This window comes from Phodopus roborovskii, unplaced genomic scaffold (genome assembly GCF_943737965.1).
Source record: "Phodopus roborovskii unplaced genomic scaffold, PHOROB, whole genome shotgun sequence".
Classification (NCBI taxonomy): Eukaryota; Metazoa; Chordata; class Mammalia; order Rodentia; family Cricetidae; genus Phodopus; species Phodopus roborovskii.
The window spans coordinates 15,342,321-15,364,889 of NW_026125281.1; the positions used below are offsets into that span (position 1 = coordinate 15,342,321).

Genomic DNA, 22,569 nt, shown 5'->3' on the forward strand with positions numbered 1-22,569 from the left:
GGTCAGTAAATTTTTTCTTTGGGGAATAGCACTTCAAAAAAAACTACAGTTTGCAAATAGCACTATGAGGAGCTGCCACCAGCAGCTGCCAGTGGGGGTCTCAGCATGGGGGCTGGAGGGCCAAGGGGATCTCTTACTCACTGTTGCTATAGTTCCCACAGCAATCCCTGAGGGACTGAGAAACTTGAAGGGCAAGAGGCAGAGTGGGTGCTGCTAGCCACCATTAAGGCCGAGGAATCAGGTGGAGACAGCATTGCTGACCAGCAAACTCTTGGGATCTACCTGGGAGTTACAGGTCACACATCCCTTGCTCTGTGTTAATGTGGGCGCTGGCAGTTCATACCCAGTTCCTCAAGCCTGCACAGCAAACTTTCTTAGTCACTGAGCCGCCTTCACAGCCCCTAAATGTTCACTTTTTACCAATAGATTTCTATTGAACATTTTTTTTAATCTTCTTAACTAGAAATTAAGGCAAGTTCTCTTCTTTCCATAGATCATCTTGTTTACTAAAAAGTTTAGCATGCATAAATATCTCTTGCCCTGTTTTAAATTCTTTAGATTCTAGTCATGAGATCTACGTTTTCACTTTCGACATCAGAAAGTATCTATACCCTTGGGAAAGATGAGGTCACAGGCATCAGAAACCTGTTGCATACAGTTTTTGAGCTGTCACTAATACCAGGGACTTGAAACATCAGCATGGGCTCCCAGTGACAGTGAACCTTAGAAGACTGATTTGAGTGAAGTCTTTACCCAAGTCTCAGGGGGTGAAATGGTCATTCGCTCCACACTGCCATCGTTTTCCCAGTCACTTTTCTTGTGGTATAGCTTGGATAAATACTCATTTGTTCAATGTCTTGTGGGCATTTCTAAACCTGCCTCTATTAACAAGGGCAGTGAGTCAGAAACAACATTTACATCTCAGAGAGTGACTGAGTGAAATCTCTCTCAGGAAACTGCAGTTTACAGAAGTGGTGAATCTCATTGTATTCTCAGCTGATTAAATTGCCGTGCCCCTAAAAATGTTTGTGGTGGCTGATGATTGACTACAAAATCTAAACTAAATATCGTGCTGAATTGGGTATTTGCTTTTTCAGGTAACATCTTAGAGGGAGTAAATGGGCAGGGCCATCGATCTGGGATATGTATTCTTTCAATGCTGGTGGCTAAAAAATGACTAAGGGCAGTTTGCATCTTCAAGGGAAGTTCAACCACACACAGCCATTCTTGCCTCACAAATGTCCTTAGTTATATTTCTGTTACAATATTTGCATCAGGAATGTTAATCTTCTAGACCCACAATAGAATAGAACAATTGTCCTCATGATTTGATAATGTCTGTTGTTGTGATGTTGACCCTGCACAAACCATTGTAGACTGAGAACCCACCTGCCATAGGTTAGTGTAATAACAGAAGGCACATGATACTGGAAGCCAATTTTCCTTCTTTCTTGCCACATGACATAGCTGAGTAGCCTCTGCTAAAACCAGTTTAGGATTACAGAGCTACAGAAGTATCTGTGTTCCCCAGAATTACATATATTCACTGGTCATTTAATATTATTAGTTAGTCTCATGTAGTTGTGTCCCTAATTGTTGAGCATGTGTGTCTGGAGCAAATGTTGAGAAACCAGATGGTACCCTAGTTACCATCACTCTTAAAGGCCCATGTGCAGGATATGTGAGTTCCCCTTTTCACAGCTCAGGCTTTTCTAGGTTAGAGGTATAATATCTCAAGAGGTAGGGTCAGAGCTGGCAATATTGGTCAGTTTGGAATGTTCACATTGGTAGCCCAACAGCAGCAAGCAACTGTAGCACGGAGAAATACCCATAGTTATCATGAGTCATCAGGGATGCAGTTCTGGAGAGCAGAGGCAGAAAAGCATATCTCTATAGTTCAGAGCATTGATGGCATTATCTCTATCTCTTCTCATCTTCAGTAACAAGAGCATGGGGCCAATGCAGCAGCCACCAAAGTAGAAAGGGTTCACAGAACTTCAGACCAAAGCAGTCAGGGTTATTCAATGGGGAAAACACCTGCACTATCTCAGGAGTTGGCTGAGAAGGCAAATATCGGAGAGGGTGCTGTCAAGGAGAGAGAAGACAAAGTCCAATGTCCTTGGTATAGCTGCTTAGTAAGGACATATGCCTGCTTTACTACTTAGTGTGTGCTTGCTAAGGATGGTATGGACTATCACCAAGAGGAGTCAGGGGTCAAATTGATTAGCATGTGCTGGTCTTATCCACAACAGAGACACCAATCAAATGCTTTCTGTGGCTCTTGCAGTGTGGCTGAGTGTGCATACACAATGCTTGCCTCCCTTTACAATCAGCCTCATTTTCTTCGCTTCTCTGTCTCAGGAATTGTCCTCTCTCTCTCTCTCTCTCTCTCTCTCTCTCTCTCTCTCTGTCTCCCTCTCTCTCCCTCTCTTTGGATAGGAAACAGATGTCTTTTCAATTCACCTGCAGTCACAGCTGAGAAGTGTGGAAACAAATGCTCCTAGGGCCAGTCTGCAGGCAGCTAGGGATGGCAGCTAGCATTATTTATCATTTAAAAAAAAAACTCTAGGCAGCACCCTCATGTCTTCCTAAAATTTCCTACTGTCTGCGAATTCATTTTGCTCCCTGTTGTCTGCCCAGCTTTATTAGGTTTGATTGATAACTGCTATTGTGTTAATATATAGCTGAAGTGTCCAGCGTGATGTTTGACTGTGCATGGATATTGTGAAATCAGTTTCTCAACTAGATCAACTATTGCACTCATTACCTTCTCTAATCATCCTTGTACACCAGTGTAAGGGTGCTAAGAGCTTTTCTGTGAGCAGATGTCAAGGTCATCCTATATGCTCATCAACTGCTATCACCATGTGCAGGGTGATGACGGAACTTACACTTGTGACTGCACACTTTTGTCCCTTGATGGACATTACCTCCTTGCTCACCAGCTAGTGACTGATTCTATGCTTCTGTGAACAGATTTTGTAGATTACACATAGACCAGGAACACTTACATCTGAGTCGGTCTTGCTGTGGCATAAGGTCCTCGTGGCTGCCCCATGCTGAGACTGGCAGAATTTCTCTCTTCCTCAATGCTGGAAGTTTCCAACATAAATACCACTGTAAAGCCCAGTATCATATTTTCTTCATTCCAACATCACAGGTTGCCTCTAGGTCTTTTTGGAAGTTTCCTGTAGACAAGGTTTTGCTCTATTTGAAGGACAACAAAGTAAGAAATTGCAATTAGACATATTTTGTAACAGCATTGGCAATAAATTATATCTAGTTGATCATTTCTTATGTAAAGTGTGAGAATATTTTTTTCTAGATAATTAAGCAAAACTTTATTGAAGCTTTCATTGTGGTACAGAAATACATTTCAACTGATTAAAAGTCCAAGACCAACAAAGAGAAATAATGGCACCAAAACTTCTCCTCCTGTAATCACACTAGGATCACTATTCAATCTACAGTTTGTTTTCTAGGCTTTTTTCCCTCCACACAAATCTATGCAAATTTCACCATTAGAATCTGTAATTCTATCAGATGGGCTAATCAGACCTCAAACCAACAAAATCTACTGGGTTACAAAATCCAACTTAAATAAGCACTTTTCCTCCAAATAGCAGTTCAAAACATCAGGTGCTGTGCATATTACAGAATCAAACTGATACATCTGACTGGAGCATTTAATCAACAGCATGCTTAAAGTAAAAATCCAGACAGTGTTCCAAGCAATTGATTCCAAGCCAAGTAGACTCTATGTTTAGAAATGCTAAAAATGTGTTTCATTATAGATACAGAAGGAATGAAACATCACTCCATCAGTCCAGGAACTACCAAGAAAACGGTACGAGGGCAAAAAATGGGAAATTTAGTCCATATTATGCTTCTCCCAGGTGTTTAGATCCCACAATATCTGCAAATGCCACTAACATGCCGACCCTTCAAAACCCGGGTCTCTAGTCCCATTAACTATTTCAGGGTACTGTGTTGTTTTGTATTCATACATTCACTATGGCGCTGAGTAACCTGTAGAGTCCTCACTCTGGGCAGTCATTATTTGGATCATGTGAACACCACGGTGAAAGACCACACAGGACGAGGTCAAGTCAGAACAGCTCACATGCAACACAGATGGAAACACCCCAGATTCTTCTTTGAACCACACTTTCCTTCAGCAGAAATTGGTGTCTATAGGTCAAGTTGACTGCATGTACTGAGATCAGAATATCCAGGATTAAATATCTGCTTTGACTTAGTGGACTTCCTCTTGTCACTCACTATTGAATAAATTAGTAAAAGCATGGCAGGCACTCCATTAAAGCTAACTAAAGTGCACTGCTATAGAGTAGGCTATCTACTGTTTCCATGAAGTGTTTTTTTTTTTTTTTTTTCTTTTCTTTTCTTCTTTTTTGTTTAATGGATTCTCCCTCCTAACCACCCCTGGAGAGTGACTTCTTTTCATTGGATACATTCAGTCTTGTCATTTATCTTCCACAGTTCATGCCAATAGAGAGGCCACATTCTTATGTCTTAAAAAAAAATTAAACCAGGGACCGTCTCCCAAATTCCTCCACCTGGGATATAGGATTATTCGATAAGCCCAGAGTAACAGTACATTGCTTTAATGGGGGCAGGTGAGTTGAGGGAAGAGGGAAAGCACCATAGTGAGAGAAGAAATCAATCACAGGGCTATAAATGAAGGAACAATTATTAAAATGGCGGAACACAAAACAATAACCGGAATCAGCAGTTTTTTAATAGGGACTCAACTTGTGGAAGAAAAACTTTTAATTGCCAATGCATAAAACACCTGTATGAAGTAAAAATTTAGTTTTGAATAACATTAGTAGAGAATATGCTCTAGAAAGTGGAGGTAACTAGATATAAAAACTGACACCTAAACACAGAAGACAGCATTCATGCAAGATATCTAACTCCTTGATATAATAATGCGTACTCTTCAAAACGATTACACTATCGTCACACCTAGGGCTTTCTGCAAGTACAAGGTGGTGGCCATGGAGAACCTGGATCCCAGGATCAACATCTGGAAAGCAGCCACCACCTCCTGTGTGTCTTCTCTTTTTGAGTTTTTTTTTTCTTCTTCATTTTTCTTAATCAACTCTGCTGCTGTTGCTGCTTCTTAGCAAAACTGGTAAAAAAACAAAATGGTAATCATTGAATTGTAATCACCCAGGCAATCAAGACATTTAAAACCTTCAATCTTCTGGGGTGAAGAAAGCACTGTAAGACATTTAGGGTTGTGATTAACGAAAAAGGTAGTCACAAATCTTCCTGGCTTGAAGACTTGCACAACCTTCCTGATCAGGTCATCATAGGAGGTCTGACTTAGGTTTGTTTCTAAGCTAACATAAGAGAATTCTGGTTCTAGAGTGATGTGAATATTCCAATACCTTCCATCCGACTTCATTCCATTCATTGAGTAGCCACAGGACCAGTGTGGGGCATCAATGACAGAAGCTGGTATCAGGTCATGAATTCCACTCTCACGAGTGACATCCTTTGCAGTAACTCCATCTCTCATGTAGAATTGGTCCATAACTACTGGGTCAAGCTCACTTATCAGAATTTCCATGGTTTGGTTTGGGTGATCGATTACTCAGCTCTCTGGGAAATCCAAAGTACACAAGTACCAATAGTCAGAATTTATACGTCCTATACAATATGCTGCTCCACATGGGAAATTTGAATTATAAACTCAATTTCTTCCTGGAAATTCCGGTGTGGGTACCCTTGGTGGGAAGACTTCATGAAATTATTACAAGAATAAAAGAAGCTTTGAATTGAGTCAAACCCACAGAAATCCCTAGCAAGCTTCAAGAGGGGGACCAGTGCTTTAAATAAGAGGGTGGTACCACATGTCTTCAAAATGTAATGCCTCCTGGAGACAAACATGCTACTCTCACTGAGTACATAAGCTTCCTGCTTGTCAGTCTTCGTCACACTTACGATTGAGCATTGCACATCCTTCAAAAGGACATCCCACTCAGATCTCGGGATGGTGCGAAGATCCCCAGATCCCCGGCTTGCATCGGACTGCTGCCTGGAGAACCAGACCTCCAGCAGTTTCTCCGTGCCTTAGAAAAAATGTGCAGCTTCCATCACTGTGACAGTAGCAAACAACCAACATTAATCTACTATTATTCAGGTGTTTTCCCAGATGTTTCTCAAAAACACTTGTGCTTCCCCCAGGCTAGTGCAACAGCTTCAGGTAAACATGATCTAAGTGGAGAGCATTCTTCTCAAATCTTAGACTTAGTGTCCGCATGGATTCCCTCAGCCATCCTCAACTTCTCAGTATTGTGGTCTGTTCGACCTTGAACTTTCTTTCTTTTTTCTAAATTGGAACACTAACATGAGTGTTTTTCTGAAACCCTGGTATCTCAGTGCCAAAATCCAGTTCCACAGCAAAAATTCTAGACATGAGAAGCTGAAAACAAGTCTTCCATGAAAAACTATCCCAACTGGATCCCATCCGATCAGATGACAGGGGTGCAACAGGGCTCTGGTGTATGGACAGACTAGCCATTGAGACAGTGTTTGTCAAGAGTTCCAGTCCAGGACCCTGAAGATGAAAATAGGGAATATGTACTGTGGCCTTTTAAAGTTTCTTTAAATATCTATTTTAGCCAGTAAGTGGAGGCACACACCTTTAATCCCAGCACTTGGGAGGCAGGTGGATCTCTGTGAGTTCAAGGTCAGCCTGGTATACAGAGCAAGTTCCAGGAAAGCCAGGGCTATGAAGAGAAACCCTGTTTTGAAAACCCAACATACATATATATTATATGTATAAGTGCTTTCTTGCATGTATGCCATGTATGTCTACTGTGTACCACAGAGGTCAGAAAAGGGCATCTGATCCCATAAAAGTGGGGCTGTAGATGGCTGTGAGCCACCAACTGAATAAGTCTGCTGCAAGATCAGCAAGTGCTCTTAATGATGGATCTACCTCTCCAGCCCCTTCTGTTGCTTTTTAAAATCAATATAACATTTTACTCTCCAGCACTGAAAGGGACACATGCCAAAAAAGTTTCATAGAAAGAAGATTTGATATGAGACATATTGGAGCTGGATGCCCTCTGTAGAAAGAACTCAAGAGAAAAGATACAGGGCAACCTTGGGGGCCTTGTTTTCACTTCCTGTTTTCTCTTCTTTTTTTCCACTTCTCCAAGTCCTCCCAGAGTCATTCATTGTGGGACAGTAATATTTATATAGAGAACTGATAGGTTTTTATTTGCATTGAACACACACACAGAACAGGTTACTGTGAAAAATGAAGCTATTGCCTTAAAAGCCTGCAGGCTTTCCCACAAATGTGCAGATTTATTGTGTGCTTTTCTCTGAGCCATTTTAGTTCTGGTCACTTCCAAGCCATTTCCCGACCTGGATAGTTAAGCTCCTTACTTATTTGCTCTCCTAGAGCAGATGGAGGCTATTACAGAAAGCCACAATTAGTCATAATGCAGGGAATTGCATGGTTTTCCAAAACCCAATTGGTATCTATAACACAACTCCTACACCTACAGCTCAGGAAAGTTTTTGGAATAAAGGGTATAAGTTCCAGAACACCTACTATGAGATAGTGCCTTCAATATGGAAGCTGCACACAGGACATTTAAAAAATAGGGTTAGCTAACAAGGCATTCACAGTGACAATACCAGTTGTCATACCATTGTGTATGGAGGAATACTGGAAAGGCTCAACACTGAGATGAAGAGCTAGAGGCACTTAGAATTTCTCAGAGAGGTAGTCAGTCTTCTTCAGGGGAAAAGCTTACCCAGTCCCAAAAGGTCAATCCTAAACATGCAAAAGAGAACACTAAACTAATGAGACCACTAAACTAACTCAATAGGTTGAGTTTTTTTTTGTTTTGTTTTGTTTTAGTGTGTTATGTGTGCAGCTGTATGTGTGCATCTCCTATCTCTCTCTCTCTCTCTGTGTGTGTGTGTGTGTGTGTTTGAGAGATAGAGAATACTAATTAAATAATAATGAGCCATGAATTTGAGGAGTTGGGATTCATAGGAGGAGTTGGGGGAGGAGAGAGTAAAGGATTCATGATGTAATGTGGTACCCCTGTAAGAAATTCTCCAAAGAGGAAATAGAGAAAGAAGAAAGGAAAGGAAGGAGAGATTGAGGGAGGGAGAGAGGAAGGGAGGAAGGAAAGAAGGGAGAAAAGAGAAGATTAAAAAAAAAAACAATACAAACTGTGCTGTGAAAAGCTGGATGTTGGAATCTTTTTTGAAATGTCTGATTCCGACTCTGTAGAGTGTGCTCTGTCTGGTCACTGTTTCCTTTCTTAGGAAGGTCCTAACTCATGCACACATTACTGTGTTTCCTAAGCACATGGGGAAACCTTGAAGAGAATTTCAAAAGACTGAGTTCTGACTTGCTCAATGGATTTGCAATGTTACACAAAATAGAAAGAGAAAAAAAAAACTGTAATGATTTGGTAGGAAAGGTTACATTTTCAAGCCTTACTAGAGTCAATGATAATATAGTAGACCTATTTCTCCTAACTACAAAGTGTTAGCATTTTAGGGCTCAGCCGTCTGGGAATAGAGGGCCAGTTGTTCAGTGCATGACTATTTTTGGATACGTCAACCCTTATCTTCAGAGTGTCTCCCCTCCCCTTCCCTCTGCTCCTCTCCCCACATCTTCTCTCCCTCCTGTCCCTTTCCTTCTCTTCTCCCCTTTCTCTTTTCCTTTCCCTCCTTCTTTCACTCAATCTTACAGAGCTCTGAAGTCATAGTTCTATGACAAAATAGGAATCTTAAAATAATATTGCTTACTTAGTATCTTTTATTCCAAATGAAGAAATGTGTTTAAGGGTAAAAATGTAACAATAAAATCCTTCAACATATCAAAGCCCACACATTAGTTTAAATTATTCTTATGATCCACATTTAATGTTAAGCCAAGTCTGTATTCTTCCACACTTAGGGTTTAGTAAAATGCTCACTCTGGACTGCAGAGCTATCAGAGCATTATTTCCTGCCAGCCTCCTTTTCTCACACAGGCTGCAATCCGGATTTCACCATGGGTCTGAATGTGTAGCTGAGGTCCTCACAGGCACCGTCTTAGTGAAATTCAGAATCGGGCTTTCCACCCACTGGCCCTTTTCCTTCACTTGGCTGTGGAGCAGCTTATCAGTCAGTTGACTCAAGCTGGATCATTTTGTTTGACCAGATATATTTATTTGAAAGGAATTTAGGACTCGAACAATGCCCGTGTTGTTAATGTGGAGGTTATTTCCTTTAGAAATGCAAAGATTGTTGATTTTGCTGATTTTGTAGCTTGAGAAAAGCCAGACACCCAACACAGCAGAACACTGAAAGTGTTGCCTTTCTCCGTGGAGTGCTGCCAAGTCTGGAATGGGGTTTCTTTGCGTAAATCTTTGGCTAAAGTCTTGTGATGTGATCTATAGCTAAGTCCTTATCCTCTCTCTCAACAGTCCAGTGTCTCACAGTATAGATCCCTTGCTAATGGCAATAGGGCAATGCCTATACCTGGGCTTTTTCTCAGATTCTGTGTTCAGGTCAAGTACGTATCAAGAAGATATGAGCATGAATAACCACTAAAAACATATGATTTAATATTAATTTCAAAATGAAAAGATGTGGATTCCTTTCAGACTAATGTGGTTTGATCACACCAGACCGCCTGAAAGAGAGTACAAGGTAATCCTACATTCAAAACAGCTGGACAAAGCAGCCCTACAGACTACAGCCAGGATTTCTGAATCTTCTTCGAACCCCCATGACAGCACCCCTTACCAGTAAGAAGTAGTTTGGAAAGAACGACGCCCAAATTCCCAAATATTGTCTATAAATGTTTGTTTTCATTTAATTGGACTTTGTTATATAAAATAAAATAAAATAATAAAAAAAACAAACAAAAAAACCCCAAAAAGCTCCCATTTGAGTATTTTCAGTATTTTGTTTATTTTTATAGTTTTTACCATTATTGCTTCTTACTATCTATAACAAGACTTCTGTGTTGTTAGAAAGAGAAAAGTATTTGAAAGCTTGCTGAGAAACAATGACCATTTTTTCGGTGCCTATGCGAGATACAAAGGAACGCACTGAAGAATATTTTCTAGTGTTTCTTTATCTTAACAAATATAACATGGCCAGGCAGTGGTGGCTCATGCCTTTAATCCCAGCACTTGGGAGGCAGAGGCAGGTGACTATGAATTTGAAGCTAGTCTAGTCTACAGATTGAGTTCCAGGACAGCCAGGGCTTATTACACAGAGAAAGCACATCTCAAATAAATAAGCTAGCAAACAAAATGTAACATGGTTCTCAGCTGTTTTGGCTAAATAGTATTGACATAAAATCATTTATTTGTGATAATTATAAAAGCACAAAAATTATATCAACTATTGACCTTTGTTTGTTTGGTGCTATATACGACTTCGTGCGTCCCTGGGTCCATGGGTTTATAGACTTGGCCTCAGCCAGGAGTTGGGGAGGTGGAGCCTGGGATATGGGACCAAACTCTCCTTCCTTCCTTCCTTCCTTCCTTTCTGCCTTCCTTCATTCCGTCATCCCTTCCTTCCCTCCTTCCTTCCTTCTTTCATTCCTTCCTTCCTGCCTTCCTTCCTACCATCATTCCTTTCTTCTTTCCTTCCTTTCTTTTTTCTTCCTTCCTTCCTGCCTTCCTTTTTTCCTTCCTTCCTTCCCTCCCTCCTTCCTTCTTTCCTTTCTTCCTTCCTTTTTTCTTTCTTTCTTTCTTTCCTTCCCTCCTTCCTTCTTTCCTTCCTTCCTTCCTTTTTTCCTTCCTTCCTTCCTTCCCTCCCTCCTTCCTTCTTTCCTTTCTTCCTTCATTTTTTCTTTCTTTCTTTCCTTCCTTCCTTCCTTCTTTCCTTCCTTCCTGCCTTCCTTTTGTCTTTCCTTCCTTCCTTCCTTCCTTCCTTCCTTCCTTCCTTCCTTCCTTCCTTTCTTTCTCTTTGCTTCCCAGCTTACATATGACAAACAGCTTTGTTCCATCACGTCCTTCGAGCAGAATGTGTTATGCCATCATGGGTAAAGTGCATGAGGCCCAAACCTCTGAAATACATAACCCTTTCTTCCTGTAGTTTATGGTACATATGTGTCACAGTAACAAGAAGACGACAAATGCATCCAAGTATTTAATAGAATGTAAGTTTTGTTTCATATTTTGATATTTACAACAATGAAATAGGCAAACTGAATTTTTAATAGCAGTTTGAGAATAATGCGGTCATGCTTTTTATTAAATAAAAAGCATGAGAAGGGCAAAAAAAGCCTCATGGCTCAAAGCTGAACTCTGACAGGAATTAAGATCCAGTAAAATCTAAAACACATTAACAATTATAAGCAAAGAGCATTTGGCCTGGAAAATATGCCATAGTTCCTTAATCATAGTACTTTCTTATAAAGTCCTGTGAAATATATTCCTCTCAGCCAATATAAATACTTCATCTTTGTATCTGGACTTTCACTGATATTCCCAGGATGTGTCTGGCGTCAGTATTTTTTTTTTTTTTTTTTACAAAGACCAGCATCTTGATAATGAAGGAACTATGCTGATTTAATGACAAGTATTCTTCAAAGAAACTATAACAGGAATAGCTCCTGATGTGGGCATATAGAATGTCTTTTTATCTGCAGTAAGTGATGTCACACAGCTACATAAACATGAGAAAGTATCACACTGGTATGGAAAGCAATGGATAACAGCACAGTTCATCTCTGTTTTAGCTAACAAATACTGCACTCACAGGAATAAGAGCTACAATATCCAGCATTTAGAATCCCTCCACATCATGCATTTAGGAGTGAAAAGAACTTGGTTCCCTTCTCAAATTGCAGCCACAGGAGACAACTCCTGGCTGTCTTGACTAGCTAATGTTTGATTCCTGCTTCTTAGATTCTGGAAGACAGGATCCTCACAAGGGATCCTGCTTTAAAGCTTGGTGAAGGTCACCCGAGGTGTGCTTTGATTATTCAAGGATGTGACAGCATGCCCTGCTGTCTCAGACATCATTATACATTTAGATTGCTAAGTACAGGCCACCAGTACAGTAAGTTCTGTTTCCCATCTTAAGTGTAAGGAAAAAACTCAAGTTTAAATATAAATTAATTAGTTGCATTAGACATTAGCATGATCCATCAGAAGTAATGGCAAGAACAGGACCCATACTCCGCCCCTGAGAACTATGGGATCAAACTCACTGCTTAGAACCATTAACCATCATCTAATATGCAAAACACAGCCCAAATCCTCAGCAAATGAGAAGGCTTGTTCCTGGGTAAAATTCAAATTTGACTGAATATTCTTGGTAATAGGTTGCTTGTGTATATTCCAAATGAGTACTTCACCTTGAGGGCAGGGCTGTGAACTGTCTTAAATGTTTTAGGGCATTTTTGTGGGGGAAATAATTTGGTTCTTTGTACATATATACCTATCCTAGAAGTGCAAAAGATGCTCTTGTCAAATCTGTTCTGTGTAAATTAGATATTCCTGACTCTATTAGATAGCACTTTGTACACACTAAGGGACTTGTAAAAGCACTCTGGAGAATATGTGGTCTATTGTAGTGTACAAAGACTATCGCATAACTAATTTACTGCTTTGTTGGGATGCCCTGTGATCTCTACCAATCTCTTAGCTATGGTATTAAATCCGAAGCTCCAATAAGCTCTTGTAACAGCTGATAGACCTTTGATATTAGCCCACTATCCCAGGGGAATGCCTGAGGAAATCTATATTGGAATCACTCATATACACCAAACCAAAAGTGATTTTTTTTCCAAGAAAATTTCTTACACTAAAATACACATACAGCCAATGTGTTTAAGTAATCAGACAAAACTTAATTTTCATAGCTGTTTTTATTGGACCCACATTCCCAGTTATTCAGAGCCTAGTTAGTTTTCTGCCACTTTCAAGTGGAATTTCACTGAGTTCATAATGCCTGAACAAAACACCAGTAGCACAAACAGAGATCGACAATTAATAAATGGGCACTCCTGAAACTGAGAAGCTTCTGTAAGACAAAGGACAGTCAACAAGACAAAATGGGTGCCCAAAGATTGGGAAAAGATATTCACCAACCCCACATCTGACAGGGGGCTGATTTCCAAAATATACAAAGAACTCAAGAAGCTAGTTACCTAAACACCAAATAATCAAATTAAAAAGTGTGGTACAGAACTAAATAGATAATTCTCAATAGAGGAATGCAAAATGGCTGAAAGACACTTAAGAAAGTGGTCAACATCCTTAGCTATCAGGGAAATGTAAATCAAAACAACTCTGAGATATCATATTATTCCTGTCAGAATGGCTAAAATAAAAAACTCCAATGACAGTTTATACTGGAGAGGATGTGGAAAAAGGGGTACATTCCTCCATTGCTAGTGAGAGTACATACATGTACAGCCACTTTGGAAATCAGTATAGTGGTTCCTCAGCAAAATGGGAATTAGTCTACCTCAAGATCCAATAATTCCACTCCTAGGCATGTACCCAAAAGATGCAAATTCATACAACAAGGACATCTGTTCAACTATGTTCATAGCAGCAGTATTTGTAATAGGCAGAAACCGGAAGCAACCTAGATGCCTCTCAACTGAAGAATGGATGGAGAAAAATACGGTACATTTACACAATGGAGTACTACTCATCGGACAAACATAATGGAATCCTGACATTTTCAGGGAAATGTATGGAACTGGGAGAAACCATCCTGAGTGAGGTAACCCAGTCACAAAAGACAAGCAAGGTATGTACTTACTCATATATGGATTTTAGACATTCAGCAAAGAATCTCCAGCCTACAATTCACACTGCCAGAAAAGCTAGGAAACAAGGAGGACCCTAAGAGAGACATGCATGGTCCCCTGGAGAAGGGGAAAGGGACAAGATCTTCTGAGCAAATTGCGAGTATGGAGGGAGGTAAGAGGGAGTTAGGAGAAAGTGAAGGGGAGAAGAGGAGGGGAGAGGTGGGTATGAGGGAGCAGGAAGATTGAGACAGGGAAAGAATAGAGGAGAACAAGAAAGGAGATAGAGGGAACCATTATAAATTTAAGGAGAAATCTGGCACATGGGAAATGCCCAGAGATCTACAAAGATGACCCCAACTAACTATCTAAGCAATAGTGGAGAAGCTACCTTTAATGTCCTTCCACAATAATGAGATTGAAAAATACCTTATATGCCATCCTAGAGCCTTCCTCTAGTAGCTGATGGAAGCAGAAGCAGACACCCACAGCTAAACATGGAGCCAAACTCCTGGAATCCAGTTACAGAGATGAGAAATGGGGTCAAGACTAGGCTAGAGAAACCCACAGTATCAGTTGACTTGTACAAGACTGACCCAGACCATTTGAATGTGAGTGTTAGTTAGGAGGACTGGGCAGTCTATGGGGCCTCTGATAATGGATCAGTATTTATCCCTCGTATACTAATAGACGTTGGGAGCCCATCCCACAGGAGGGATACTTTCTCAGTCTAGACACATGAGGGCCTAGGCCCTGCCCCAAATGTTATGACAGACTTTGAAGGCTCGCCATGGAAGGCCTTATCTCCCTGGGATGGGCTGGGGCTTGTTGGGGGGTGATGGGAAGGATAGGAGGGTGAGGAAACTGGGACTGACATATAAAACAACCTTGTTTCAAATGTAAATAAAAATAAATAAATAAAAAGTATCATTTTGCTTAAAATCCTCAAAAGAAATGAACAAAAATAAAAATGTATTAAAATGGCCGTTGAACATAAATAATAAATTCGATGTTTTATGGAATTACTTGCTTTTAAAACTTTAAACCTAAAACAATGTTATTCTTCCAAACTAAAAAGAAATTGTAAACATGTGCAGATAACTACAGATACCAGCTGATAAGGAAACAAAATCTGAAATAGTATTGTTGTGTCAGCTAGGATAGCCTGGCTTAAGCATCAGCATGAACGAGAAGGAAGAGAGAACAACATATTTGAATAGAAACTAAGTGCACACGTAGAGAATATACATTTTAGAGACCATTATGGAAGATGCCTATTTGGCATCATACCCAGTGGAAATTAAAGAAGAAAAGACTGGAGAGGAGAGCAACTGAGTTTCAATGGCATCTCTTGAGCACAGAAATTAAATTATCATTCATAAGAAAAATTCCAGGAAAAGTGCCAAAGAGCATGGATTTGAAAACATAATATTTATTTTAACTTAGATTATCTTGATGTAGTATCCTTCCAAGAACATGGCTGTTTACAGAGAAAATATGTAACATCCTACCACTCTAGAAGACATAAAACTTAAGATATGAATGATTACAAACACAGTTAATCACTTCATGAATGTTGTGTCTAACATAAAATGCCCAAGACAAATGCTGGACTTCTATTTTTTCAGAGCAATCTTGGTGAATAATGTTCAACATAAAGATGACTCTGCCCTAGGCAAGAGATTTTCCTTCCTTGAGGTCCTGGGACTGGTCATGGAAATAGAGTAAATCCTTGGGTGAGATATTCTTGTATTGATCTGGAGCCTACCTTGGATTCTCAACAGTGTTTTCCAGGAAGTGTTCAGGGACAACAAACGAAGATGAAACCCGTTAGTCTAGTTGTACTTGCCCTACAATAAGGTGAATGAATGAAAAGCTGTACATCTCCTGTTATTCTAAATAAAGTGCAAAGCAATATTTGTCAAAGTACAGTAAAGTCCAATCACAATGAGTATAGGAACAAACTTTTCTAGCAGGAGAATATCCATATGATATTGTTAGAAAGACACTAAACATCTTTTTAGTATAAAACACAGCTCTCCTGGATATCAATTAAGGGAGCTTATTGAAACAGTATGATTTTAAAAATGTTCTGGTAGTGAAAAAAAAGAGTCCTCTGGTCTAGTTTTAAAATGAGGTCTGTTTTTATGAAGAGGAACACATCTATGTAAGATAATCCAAGCAGGGAAAAGCTTTGCACCAGGAAGATGCCAGGTTAAACCAAGAGTACAGCATGGGGAGAAGAATGAGCTTCCAGCTAGAGTTCAATAAGGTCAGTAGAATAATATCAATAAGAGCTGGCATCAGTAGTAAGGGGGGTATTGGTTAAATGGACCTAAGTGGAATGATCAGACATGCTAAAATGATTGAACATCACCAGGAAAAGAGTGGAAGATGAGGGATGTGGTCAAATACCAGATTCCTGTAAAATTGACTCAGTGTGCTCATTGCATATATTTTACAAGGAAATCCATAGATAGGCCTTGAGAAGGTTTATACACCTGGGAAAGTCTTTTTCAGCCCCTCTAGCTAGGAGGAGGTAGCTGGAACATGAACTTTAATTGTGAGATTTGGAGGACATTATGTATTTCTGAAGAGTCAGCATAAAACAGGAAGGATCATAAGTCCTGTGATTCTTATTCTAGTGAACATCTGGTTGCCTGTTCGTTGTTTTTCCTAAGTAAATTACAGGAAGAATTTACTTCAAGTCCATTCCTAGGAGGTAAGTATGCTTACATACCTGATTTTTTTAAATCAAATGATACATTTTCTAATTAATAGAGATAAGCAAATGTCCTATTGAAAATCTATTCATTCTGGTGTCATCCATTTTCTGCTATGAATTTGGGGTACTGTGGCAAAGTGCCTTATATCGCAGGACTATGACACAAGGCTGTACTTTTATCATAACTCAAAAGGACACATTGCAAAAGCTACATCCACAGGCAATAAAGCCTAACTCAACCCCCCAGCACATCCATCAGCTTGCCTAGAAAGTCACCTGTGTTCCTTATTGCACCTGATATAGATATTCACATACACAGCTATTTGTTGAATCTGACATAGGTGGTCACACACTTACCTTTCCACACTGTGGATAGACATTCCCATTCTACCCATCCTACAGCTCTTTAGTCCCAAATACATACATAGAGGCTTATATTAATTATTTACCATTTGGCCTATGGCTCAGGCCTCTTGTTGGCTAGCTCTATTTTAATTATTAGCCTATTTCTATTAGTCTGTGTATCTCTACATTGACTTAGCTTACCGGAGAATACCCAGATGTTGTACCTTCTCTGTAGCTACACGGCATCTCCCTGATCCCACTCACTATCTTTCTCTATTCCTGTTTGAATTCTCCACCTACCTGACTAAAACAGCTTTATTCATTATTCAGTAGGATAAACATATATTCACAGCATGCAGAACTGCTGACAGAATGCTGTTCAAATTGGACAAGCAGAACACAAAAAATGCAACTGCCAAACATTGCCAATACAAGGTAGGTCAATCCTTCAAAATTCCTGCTTTACAGAAAAGTCTGTCTGATATTCTAGGGCTGTAGGCTGAATATGGATGTCTCAGTGTTGCAGAGGAACCTTGGGGTGACTGTCTAGGGAACCAGCTGTAAGAGAACGGTTTCTGTCCAGATAGTGTCACTAACAGACAGGGAATGTGAGAAGCACCAATGAACCCAGTGGTAATTTGAGCACACCTAGTCCCCTGAACACTAGGTGACACATAGTGAAGTTCTGGCTAACTAGAAATCCTCAGATTTAAGCCAAAAACCCCAGGGCATTGCCTGTTTCCTGCCCTTTGTCTGCAGGTGCACTACCAGGACATGCTACCTGTCATACACTCTCACATGATGATATGCATTGCATGCCATTTGGACTCATTGGGCAATAAGGCTATATGTCCTTAGCTGATTGGATAATGTATGTATATGTGCCATTGACCACCCACATTAAACTAGATCTGCATCCTGATGCTGGTCTCTGAGTAACTCGTTGTGATTCCATTACATTCACCTGGCTTCCCCCTCCCCCTACCAAGCTGCTGGTGCAAAAATCCCCACACAGCTGCCTTTATCATTCTCAAGTCTCTGATGTGGGTGGTGGTGGCAAAGATTAATTAGTTACAGTATTTTTTCTATTTTGTTCCTAAATTTAAAAAAAAAAAAGCTGCACAAAAGACATGTAAAGTTGATAAAGTTTGAGTGACATAAAAGCTTGAGTTGTTATCTAAGAAATGTTTTAAGGTCTAAAAAGATATTTTTAGGCTGGTAATACAACTTATTATAGAAGATGGCTGGCCTCACCAAGATAGGATAGATAATAGAGTACTTTCTCCAAGTTTGCCAAGTATAAATGGACTGGACATTGTAAATGTAAATCTTACTTGATAATTGTTCATAGTATGTATAGTTTCACTGCATTAGAATTAAATATTTTACTCTTTATTTAGACAAAATGGGAAAATGATGTGGGATAATCTTTTCCACACTGTGAAGATGTGTCATTGTAACTGGTTTAATAGCTGAGTAGGAGAGATTAGGTGGAACTTCTGGGTAGAGACAGATACTGACGGGATGAATCTTGGCACAGAGACTTTGCCATATTCTAAGTGAGTTGGTTGTACAGTACTAAGGAGAGTATTACTTACATGAGTCTAGGTTATAAAGAAGTCCCCATACCCTACTCCTTTCATAAAATGCCTGATGTGACTTGATGGTGGCTAATCAGCTTTTTCTCCATGTTGTTTTTGTATTCTGTTCTGGTTTGGTCTAGTTGGAGCTCCGAGTCTTCAGAAGAATGAAGGTGTCTCCAGATATAAACCATGAACCAAAACCAAATAGATCCACATCTAAGTAAGTTATTTTATCCTACAGACACATTTGATTACTAGCACCTCCTGCAATGTTTTAACCAGTTCCTTTGTCTTCTGCATTTCTCATATCTGTGAAGTCAGTAGACTGATCTGATTTCATTTTAAGACATGCACACTTTATTATTTCTTTTGAGATTGTATTATAATTACATCATTTCCTTTTCCCTTTACTGCCTTCAAAGCCTCCCAAGTACCTATACCTTTGTTATTTTTAAAATCCATGGCCTCTTTTTGACTGTTGTTACAAATTTTCTAGGGAAGAGCACATCTAGTACTAGGCAGTCATCCCTGAAAATCCACATACAACATTATACATACTGAGTGGGCTATGTTTGCACATTTAGGAGAATATACACACAATACTTTTTAGTAGAAACTAAAAACTTGACTCATTGCATCTGAGAGATCCTACACTTTAGTTATTTGTCTTTTTAATTAGGTGTGTTTGATTTCACTCATCCATTTATTACATTTCTCATTATCTTCCTGTTCAATATTGTTGCCAGTCATTAGTTATTTTGTGTAGGCTATTTCAATATTTTAACAATATTGTGAAATTGAAATATCTTTTTTCTATTAGCCCTGATCCTCTTGTTTCTATAATTTTCAAGAATAAAAAGATTTTTGTCATTCTTATTGTGCTTACAGCAAAAGAAGGCTATTTTTGGTGATAGTTACCTTCATCACCTAGTTTTAGAATGAAGGCTTAACCTAAATAGCTACAAAACTAAACATATTATTATTATTGTTATTATAATCATCATCACCATCATCATGGTCCCTTCCTTGGTCATTCAGCAACCATTCAAATTTTGTACTATTGAGGCAGTAACTTGTATCATGAAGCCATAAAAGATTCCTTGCATTCAGATGTTGTAAATGTTCTCCCTTCATTTGATGTTTGTCATGCTTTCAGAAATGGCTTTATTTATTAAATGGAAATGGTTCTTAGGGTCTAACATTTGGAATATAGCTGGCATCATTATAGAAGTGGTCATCACTAGACTATCAAGTACATGGAGCAAACACATATATTTGAAAATATTTCAAGACTAAATAATGTTTTCAATTTGCAATTAAGTTTCTGGATTCATTATTTAACTGCCTTTATTTTTCATGTGTAGTTATTTTCTTTGTTTTTTTCCTAATGAGTCAGTATGTTCATTTACAAAATAAATGATATTATATACTGTACTCATTATATACAGTAATTTCAAAATAATACTAACATCACTCCAGCCAATGAAATACTGATTGCTTAAAAGTGATATTTGTCTTTATGCATGAGTTATAGGCCAATATCAGTTTCACTAGAGAATCCCCAAATTGGTTCGAACCTGAAATGAGACACTTACCCAAGAACGTTTCTCTCAAGTACTTCATCCCCACCAGTTTCCCTCTCTCCACTCCTCCAAGTCCACCCTCTCTCCCAAATCTACTCCCCCATTCTCTTCAGAACAGGGCAGGCCTCCCATGGATATCAGTCAAACATAGCATTCAAATATCAATAAAGCTAGGCATAGCCCCTCATATTAAGGCTGGGTGAGGCAACCCAGTAGGAGGAAAGCATCGAAAGAGCACAAAAAAGAGTCAATGCAATCCCTGATCTCACCGTTAGTGCAACAGGAGCCCCAAACTACACAGCCATAACATATACAGAGGAAATAGTCAGACCCGCACAGGATCCCTGATGGTAAATCAGTCTCCGTGAGCCCCAGTGGGCCTTGGTGAGTTGATTCTGTGTGCTGTTTTCTTGTGAAATCTTAAAACTTCTGGCTACTACAAAATTTCCCTCCTTTTCTCTGCAGGATCCCTGACCTCTGCCTAAGGATTTGCTGTGGGTCTCTGCATCAGCTCCTATAAGTTCCTAGATGAAGCCTCTCTGATGACAAGTTTGGTAGACTCTTGTCTGATTGCATAAGACGTGGGTTCAGGTACCATATCCTCCAATGTAGCTTGAGTTTCATTCATGCCAGGTTCTACAGCCCTTCAGCTCCAAATAAGCACACAGAGACATATTAATTATTGAACTGTTGGCTATGGCTAGGGCTTCTTACTGGATAGTTCACTCTTAATTACTAACACATAACTACAAATCTATGTATTTCTACATGAACTTAACTTTTTGAAAATATTCTTATTATTTAATATTTTTCTTATTTTACATTTCAATCACAGTTCCCTCTGCCATCCTCCCTTGTTCCCAATCACCCAATCCCATCTCCAATTCACTGCCCAGGGAGGGTGAGGCCTTCCATTGAGGGATCATCAAAATCTGTCAAGTCATTTGGGGTAGAGTCTAGGGTCAAATCATTTGAGGTAGGTCTCCTCTATGTCTCTAGGCTAAGGGAATAAGGCTAATGGAGACTGGGCTCCTGAGGTCCATTCATATACTAGGAATACATCCTGGTTCCACTGCCACAGATCCCATAGACTGCAGTCTCCCTAACTAACACCCACATTCAGGGGGTCTGGATAGGCCCTATGCTGGTTTCCAGGGTATCAATCTAGGGTCCATGAGCTCTCCCTTGTTCAGGTCAGCTGTCTCTGTGGGTTTCTCCAGCCTGGTCTTAACCCCTTTGCTCATCACTTCTTCCTCTCTGCAGCTGGATTCCAGGAGTTTGGCTCAGTGTTTAGCTGTGGGTGTCTGCTTCTGCTTCCATCAGCTACTGGATGAGGGCATTAGGATGGCATTTAAGGTGGTCATCAATCTCATTATCAGGGAAGGGCATTTAAGGTAGCCTCTCAACTATTGCTTAGATTGTTAGTTGGGGTTATCCTTGCAGATCTTGATTTCCCTAATGTTTCTCTTTAAACCTATAATAGCTCCCTCTATTGTGTTATCTTTCTTGCTGTCCATTCTTCCCCTGACTCAATCTTGCTGCTTCCTCATGTTCTCTTCTCCCCTTCACTTTCTCCTAACTCCCTCCCCCCCCCTGCTCCCAATTTGCTCAGGAGATACTGTCTCTTTCCCCTTTTCTGGGGGACCATGCACTTCTCTCTTAGGGTCTTCCTTGATTCCTAGCTTCTCTGGCAGTGTGAATTGCCAGCTGGTAATCCTTTGCTCTATGTCTAACCCATATATGAGTAAGGGCATATCATGTTTGTCTTTTTGTGACTGGATTACCTCAATCAAGATGGTTTCTACTAGTTCCATTTGCTTATGAATTTCAAGATTTCTTTGTCATTTTCTACTGAGTAGTACTGTGTTGTGTAATATACCACATTTTCTCCATTCATTCTTCAGCTGAGGGACATCTAGATTACTTCCAGGTTCTGGCTATTAAAAATAATGCTGCTGTGAACACAGTTGAACAGATATCCTTGTTGCAAGGATATGCATCTTTTGGGTATATGCCTAAGAGTTAAATTACTGGATCTTGAAGTAGTCTGATTCCCATTTTCCTGATCCACCAAAGGAAGGGTATTTCCTCTTGCGAAAGCACATAGATTTTCTTTTTGGATGTACTTTTTCCCTTAATTCTTTGAATGTGATCTGATTCCCTGATTTCTTTTGTCAAAACAATAGATAATGAGTCATGTCTCTGGCCAGGACACAACTGTCTACACTGTGAAAATTGATCAGCTCATCAGTTAGCATGGGTTTTTCTAGAAGAGAGCACACATTGCTCCCTCCCTTAAGAATAAATTCAAATGGGTCTGTCAGTCACCCTTAGAGAACAGTTCTCTCTCTCTCTCTCTCTCTCTCTCTCTCTCTCTCTCTCTCTCTCTCTCTCTCTGTGCCACTGGCCATCTTTCTCCTGGTAGTTTTCATTTGCAGTGGTTGTATACTACTCCCATGCCTCAAGAGTGTTTCCTAGACCTTGAGAATGTAATGGCTGTCCTGCAATACACTGTCTTCTATCTAAGCTGTATCTCATCTGAATTAGTTTTCTGGAAAC

At 39.7% G+C, this 22,569-nt stretch overlaps 1 pseudogene; it reads right to left on the reverse strand.

Annotated features, from left to right (window-relative positions):
- Positions 1 to 5,093: 5,093 nt before the first annotated feature.
- Positions 5,094 to 6,126, reverse strand: LOC127233347 (S-adenosylmethionine decarboxylase proenzyme-like; annotated as a pseudogene).
- Between the last annotated feature and the right edge of the window lie 16,443 nt (positions 6,127 to 22,569).